Consider the following 7,927-nt stretch of genomic DNA (forward strand, 5'->3'; position numbering starts at 1 on the left):
AGCTTCGGTCGTATATAGTGCAACCGAGTTTTGTTTCTTGGAAGACCAAGATGTTGGGATCGGGGTCAGCACTAAGAGGGGGGGGGGGTGAATTAGTGCAATGGATAAAAATCGTCGGTTTCGAAAAATCTTTCGTTTGATAAAACTCGAACTCGAAAATACTTAACTTTAAACATGTATTCGTAAATTAATTGAAGGCAGTAAGCAATTGAAGAGGTTTGTAGTTAAAGTAAATTGCTCAAGACATAAACGCAAACTAGATTTTAGAGTGGTTCGGTCAACGTGACCTACATCCACTTTCGGCTTCCTCCTCTGACGAGGTCACCGGCATCCGCTAGAGGCCTTCCTTCAATAGGCGAAGACCAATCACCTTTTATAACTTAATTCTCCTTTTATCAGATTTAGGAGATAACCCTTATACCCCCACTCACTCCTCTCTCAAACTATTATAACACTTTAGATCTTTGAGAGGAGCTCACACAAGATTGCAACAGCGTTTCTATACTTTTTTTCTCTCAATACTTGTGTGCTTTAACCAGGGATGAGAGGGGTATTTATAGGCTTCAAGTTGATTCAAACTTGGAGCCTAAAACTTTCTCATCCCGAGTTCCTCGGGCACGGGCAGTACCACCGCCTGCGCTGGGCGATACCACCGCCTAGTGTCATCTGGCTAACACTGCCCTGGGCGATACCACCACCCAGGTCTGGTGGTACCACTGCCTGGGGGGTAGTGCTGGGAAGTACCACCGCTTGGCACCCTGCCAGGGGCGATACAACTGCCTAGACTGGTGGTACCACCGCCTGACACAGTCTCGAAGACTATGCCACAACGGTGAGACTTCTTGGGGCACCGTTTGGGCCTCTTATTAGGCCCTACATAGTCCTTACATGGGCCTAGTTGCCCCTAATTGGGTTGGCCCAAATTCAAACCCAATTACGTGCTAACTACGATTCCTAAGATATATTCTAAGCTAAACAAGTCCGTAAGTCTTAGTTCTTCCGGCGAGCTTCCAGCGATCTTCCGACGAACTTCCGACGATCTCTCGGCAATGTTCCGACGAACTCCCAATAAGCTTCTGGACTTCACGATGATCTTCTTGATGAGTTCTGACGAGCTTCTCTGGCAAGCTCCGAGACTTCTCGGCTGGTTCTGCCATAACTTCCAATGAACATCCAAACTTTCGATGAACTCTCAAACTCCCAAGGAAATCGCGTCCTTGACTCCGGGACTTCATTTTACTTCATGCCTTGCTATCATAGTTAATCCTGCACATGTAAAACATACTTCAATCTAAACAATTAATACTAAGTATTAATCAAGTTGTCCGACATGTCATTGGTCTCTCGACGCTTCGTCCGATTTTTCGGCGCATCATCCTCTCTTACGGCCTATTGCCCAATCGGCTAGTTGACTCTATAACTCCGATATCCTTAGCTCAATATCTGCTCTTCTTAGCTTGATGCCCGAATCCATGGCCCGAAGTCCAATCTTTTGACATGTTCCTTTGGCCCAACATGATATTTCCTGCTTTAATTGTCTCATCCTGATCGAAGCATCCTACGTCACTCAAAACATAGATTAAAACATAAACACTTATTGATTGGTTTCATTATCAAAATATGATATTCAACAATCTCTCCCTTTTTTATGATGACAACCAATCGACGACAGAGTTAACGTTAACTCCTAGAGTTTAAACAAACACCCCCTATCAATATGCCTTATTGATAGAAACTCTTGGATTCAAAAATCCAAGCAACATGTCATGATCAAACCATGCATATCATCAACATACTTCTCCCCCTTTGTCATCTACAAAAAGGAGAAGTACAATTCTCATGTGTTTAGAAGATATAAATTCAACTCATTGCATGAAAAACTTAATATCAAGTTTTATCATCATGCAATTTAAAGCAAGCAAAAATTAAAGATGTGCAAGTTTAGCATGTTTGTTTTTCTTGAGATAGGCAAGATAGCACTTTTGCAATTTTTGTTTCTTAAGATAGGCAAGCTAGTGATGTTCAAGATAGCAAGCTCTTTCTTCTCTTTTGAGAAGTGCAATTTTTGCTTCCTTTGCAAAGTGCAAGCTAGCAAACTTTTGCTTCATTCTTGAATTGTGCAAGCTAGCATCTTTCTCTTTGAGATGTGCTCATTAGCAACTCTTTCTCCCCCTTTATCATTGTCAAAAAGAAGAGAAGACCCTTTACATCAATTTTCAAATTATAACGAGGGTAAGTATCAATCTTATTTGTGCATCATTATATTTTCAAATTAAAACATGCACATTTTCAAAACCATACATTTCATTTTTCATTCATGATACAAATAAATCAATCATCACTATGGGCATATCATGCATAATATTCAAGCATTCACGATACATCATTTTGGCAACATGATTATAGCTATTCAAATAATGGTATCTAAATGTCAAAATTTTTTACATCCTATCATGCATGATCATTAACTTCTCATTTGTATTTCATGCATAATTTTATTTCATCACATTCAAAATATCAAGAGAATTCTGGTGATGAGATACACATTTCATGAATGCAAGGAATTTTACATAATAAAATTTAAGTCATTTATCAAGATGTCGAGTAGCATATCATGGTTAATTTGAATATATCATTTTTAGTGAATACCAAGAAGAATCATATCATCTTGATTTATAGAAAAGTTTCATGTATCAAATATCGAGAAATCAAGATGATAATTTATAAAAAATATCTCAAGTAATATTCAAGAGAAAAATCATCATTCATTTTCAACTCATTCAATTTGTCAAATCAACATTTCTTAGATATGCATGATACCAAAACATCGTTTCAAATGTTTAACATATAACATGCATAAATTCAAAATTTGAAAAGAGAAGGAAATAATTCAAAGGTACAAAGATTTCGACCTTCTCATAAACAAATGAAAGATCAAGTCATGAATCCAAAATTCCATGAATCAAAATAATCAAAATAATTATCAAAGGTAATCTCATATTATTCCAAGAAATCAATATCATGATTTTGAGAAAATTCATTTCAAATTCAAACCATCAAAGTCATCAAAATCTCAACCTTACTTTCAAGAGATTCAGAAAGACATAAATAATTTTATTGGTCTCTTAGTGAAAAATCGATAAAAAGGAAAATTTTCAAGAAAAATGCTTTCCTCCTTTTGTTTCAACTCATTAATTGATTCCATACATGCTTGTTCTTTTCTTTTATGCTAAATCCATGCATTATTCATTAACAACGAAAAAGATCTTTCAAAAGATCGTAAAGTTCGATAATCACAAAAATCATCATGCATAATTTTGAAATATAAATTTATTAAGCATGATCATTATACATGACTTCAAAACATGGTTTTAAAACATCATTATGCATCATTAATTCATTAAACATGATCTCATATTCTCAATCAAAATTATTTTGTTTGTTTATCATAAAATATACATTTTTCATGATTATTTTTAAAATAATTGGAAAGGTAAGCATGATCTAATTTTATTTTTGCATTTTCATTAAACATGCAATAAAAAATATTTAATTTTCTTAAACTAAATTAAAGCTAAATTAAAAATAAGTCATGAGAAGCATTATGTAATTTCAAAATAAACTAAAGGCTTGTTGATTACCTTAATGTCGAAGGTTATTAAGGCATAGTTTGTCACCTCGCCTTTGTTGATTTCCTCCTCATCTTCGGAGGAGCTCGATTCATCTCACTTTGTGTTCTTCTTGCGTTCAAAGCAAGTAGGTTCATTCTTTTTAAGTTTATTTTTGTTCTTTAATTCTTGTTTCATGAACTTTTTAAATTTCTTAGTCAGTAGTTCATGTTCACCATCACTTGAGTTTATGTTCGAGTCGTCTTCAAATGTTCTCAGTTTGAAATCCTTCCTGTTCTTTGGAAGGTGGTTCTCAAGTTCTTTACGTGCATTGCACGTCATTTCATATGTGATCAATGAACCTATTAGTTCTTTAATCGAAAAATGGTTCAAGTTCTTTGATTCTTGTATTACCATTATTTTTGAATCCCAAATTTTTTAAAGCGATCGTAAAATCTTATTAACGAGTTCAAAATCCGAAAAACTTCTACCAAGTACTTTTAAACCATTGACGACATCTATAAAATGGGTGTACATGTCAACAATGGTTACGCTTGGCTTCATTCGAGAAAGCTCGAAATCATGCATAAAAAAATTAATTTTTGAATCTTTAACTTTGCTAGTTCCTTCATATGTGATTTCAAGAGTGCGCCAAATATCAAAAGCCATTTTGTAAGTAGAAAGTCAATTAAACTCGTTTTTGTCTAAGGCGCAAAATAGAGCATTCATAGCTCTAGCATTTAAAGAAAAAGTCTTCTTTTCTAAATCATTTCAATCTTTCATCGGAAGAGAAGAAATTTTAAAACCAGATTTCACAATTTTCCATAAGTTCAAATCCAAAGAAAGCAAGAAAACTCTCTTTCGAGTTTTCCAATAAGTGTAGTTCGTCCCATTGAAAAAGGGAGGATGAATGAGAGAGTGACCCTTTTGAAAGCCGTAAAGAGTCATTTCTCTTGGGTGTTAAACCAACTGAGAAATAACGAGACTCTTATACCAATTGTTGGGATCGGGGTCGGCACTAAGAGGGGGGTGAATTAGTGCAGCGGATAAAAATCGTCGGTTTCAAAAAATCTTTCGTACGATAAAACCCGAACTCAGAAATGCTTAACTTTAAAAATGTATTCGTAAATGAATTGAAGGCTGTAAGCAATAGAAGAGGTTTGCAATTAAAGTAAATTGCTCAAGACATAAATGTAAACCAGATTTTAGAGTGGTTCGATCAACGTGACCGACATCCACTTTCGGCTTCCTCCTCCGACGAGGTCACCGGCATCCACTAGAGGCCTTCCTTCAATAGGCAAAGGCCCATCATCTTTTACAACTCAATTCTCCTTTTACCAGGTTTAGGAGATAACCCTTACACCACCACTCACTCCTCTCTCAAACTATTCTAACACTTTAGATCTTTGAGAGGAGCTCACACAAGATTGCAATAGCGTTTCTATACTTTTTTTCTCTTAATACTTATGTGCTTTAACCAGGGATGAGAGGGGTATTTATAGGCTTCAAGTTGATTCAAACTTGAAGCCTAAAACTTTCCCATCTCGGGTTCCCCGGGCATGGGCAGTACCACCACCTGCGTTGGGCGATACCACCGCCTAGTGTTAGTCTAGCTGACACTGCCTTGGGCGGTACCACTGCCCAGGTCTGGCGATACCACCGCTTGGGGGGCAGTGCTGGGTGGTACCACTGTCTGGCACCCTGCCAAGGGTGGTACAATCGCCCAGACTGGCAGTACCACCGCCTGACATAGTCTCGAAGATTGTGCCATGACGGTGAGACTTCTTGGGGCACTATTTGGGCCTCTTATTGGGCCCAACATAATCCTTACATGGGCCTAGCTAGCCCCTAATTGGGTTAGCCTAAATCCAAACCCAATTACATGCTAACTACGATTCCTAAGACATATTCTAAGCTAAACAAGTCCGTAAGTCTTGTCTCTTCCGGCGAGCTTCCAGCGATCTTCTGGCGAACTTCCGATGATCTCTCGGCAATGTTCTGGCGCACTCCCGGAAAGCTCCTGGACTTCACAATGATCTTCTTGGTGAGTTCCGACAAGCTTCTCTAGCAAGCTCCGAGACTTCTCGGCTGGTTCCGCCAGAACTTTCGACGAACATCCAAACTTCCGATGAACTCTCAAACTCCCAACGAAGTCATATCCTTGACTCCGGGACTTCATTTTGCTTCATGTCTTGGTATCATAGTTAATCCTATGCATATAAAATACACTTCAATCTAGACAATTAATACTAAGCATTAATCAAGTTGTTCGTCATGTCATTGGTCTCTCGACGCTTCGTCCAATTCTTCGGCGCATCGTCCACTCTTGTAGCCTATTGCCCAATTGGCTAGTTGACTCTGCAACTCCGATATTCTTGATACAATATCCGCTCTTCTTGCCCCGATGCCCGAATCCATGGCCCGAAGCCTTCTGTCGATATGTCGATCGATTCACCGGCCCGACGTCCAATCATCTGACATGTTCCTCTGGCCCAACATGATATTTTCTGCTTTAATTGTCTCATTCTGATCGAAGCATCCTACGTCACTCAAAATGTATATTAAAACATAAATACTTTTCGATTGGTTTCATCATCAAAATCTGAGATTTAACACAAGAGACAAGTGCGTATCCTAAAAATTGACATATTCCGGATGTGCTTTTTCTATCTATTTGGCAGTCAACGAAATCAGCATCCGTATAACCAAGCAATTCAAAGTTTTTAGATTTTGGATACCATAATCCTAGTTTATACGTTCATTTTAGGTATCTAAAAATCTTTTTAATAGTATTTAAATGAGATTGCTTGGGGTTAGATTGAAACATAGCACAATATCCTATGCTAAACATAATGTCCGGTCTAATTGCAGTGAGGTATAGTAAACTACCTATCATATCCCTATAAGTTTTTTAATCAAAGCTTTCTCCACCTTCGTCAATGTATAACTTAGTGGAGGTATTCATAGGAGTATTGATAGCCTTTGAACTATCCATTTTAAACTATTTTAGCAAGTCTAATGCATATTTTGTTTGACTAAGAAAAATACCATCACTATGTTGTTTGATTTATAAGCCTAAAAAGAAAGTTAGTTCCCCCATTAAACTCTTTTCAAACTCTAGGCACATACTCTTAGTAAATAATTTGCATAAAGATTCATTTGCAGAACCAAAAATAATATCATCAACATAAATTTGAACAATAAGAAAATTATTCTCAAAATTTTTAATAAACAATGTAGTATCAACCTTGCCTTTAGAGAAATTATTTTGGATAAGAAATGAGCTAAGTCTCTCATACCAAGCCCTTAGGGCTTGTTTTAATCCATAGAGAGCTTTAGTCAATTTAAACACATGATTCAAAAAATTATCATTCTTAAATCCAAGAGGTTGTTCAACATAAACTTCTTCGAAAATAAAGACATTAAGAAGAGCACTTTTAACATCCATTTGAAATAACATAAAATTATTACTACTAGCATAGGCAAGGAGCATCTTTATGGCTTCTATTCTTGCCACAAGAGCGAAGGTTTCTTCATAATCGATACATTTTTCATGGTTGAAACCCTTGACCACTAATCTAGCCTTATTTCTAACCACGATACCAAATTCATCTTGCTTGTTTCTAAAGACTCATTTAGTACCAATAACTAAATGGTGATTTGGCCTAGGAACAAGCTTCCACACCTCATTTCTTTCAAATTGGTTCAAACTCATTTTGCATTGCAATAACCCATAAATCATCTTTGAAGGTATCGTCAATACATTTAGCTTCAATTTGAGAAAGGAAATCAATGTTGGTAGTTGAAGGAGAGGGTTCATTTAAATTCAAAGCGGGTTCATTTAAATTCAAAGCATCAAAATTAAGATCAACATCAAATACTTTTTTCTTAAATTCAAAAATTTCATTAAAAATAATATAAATAGATTCTTCTATAACTAAAGTTCTTTTGTTAAAGATACGAAAGGTTTTAGAAATATAAGAATAGCCAAGAAAAATCCCTTTATCGGATTTTGCATCAAACTTACCTAAGGCATCTTTTTCATTTAAGATAAAATATTTATAACCGAAGATTTTAAAATATGAAACATTGGGTTTTTGTTATTCCATAATTTATAAAGAGTTTTGAAAAGTAATAGCCATGCTAGAATCCTATTCATAACATAGCATTTCGTATTAACGGCTTCGGCTTAAAAATATTTGGGTAGGCTATGTTCATTTAACATGGTTTTTGTCATTTCTTGTAAATTTCTATTTTTTCTTTCTACTACTCTATTTTGTTGATAATTTCACGGAGTAGAGAAATTGTCATTGTATCCA

Source organism: Musa acuminata, chromosome BXJ2-5 (genome assembly GCF_036884655.1).
Source record: "Musa acuminata AAA Group cultivar baxijiao chromosome BXJ2-5, Cavendish_Baxijiao_AAA, whole genome shotgun sequence".
NCBI lineage: Eukaryota > Viridiplantae > Streptophyta > Magnoliopsida > Zingiberales > Musaceae > Musa > Musa acuminata.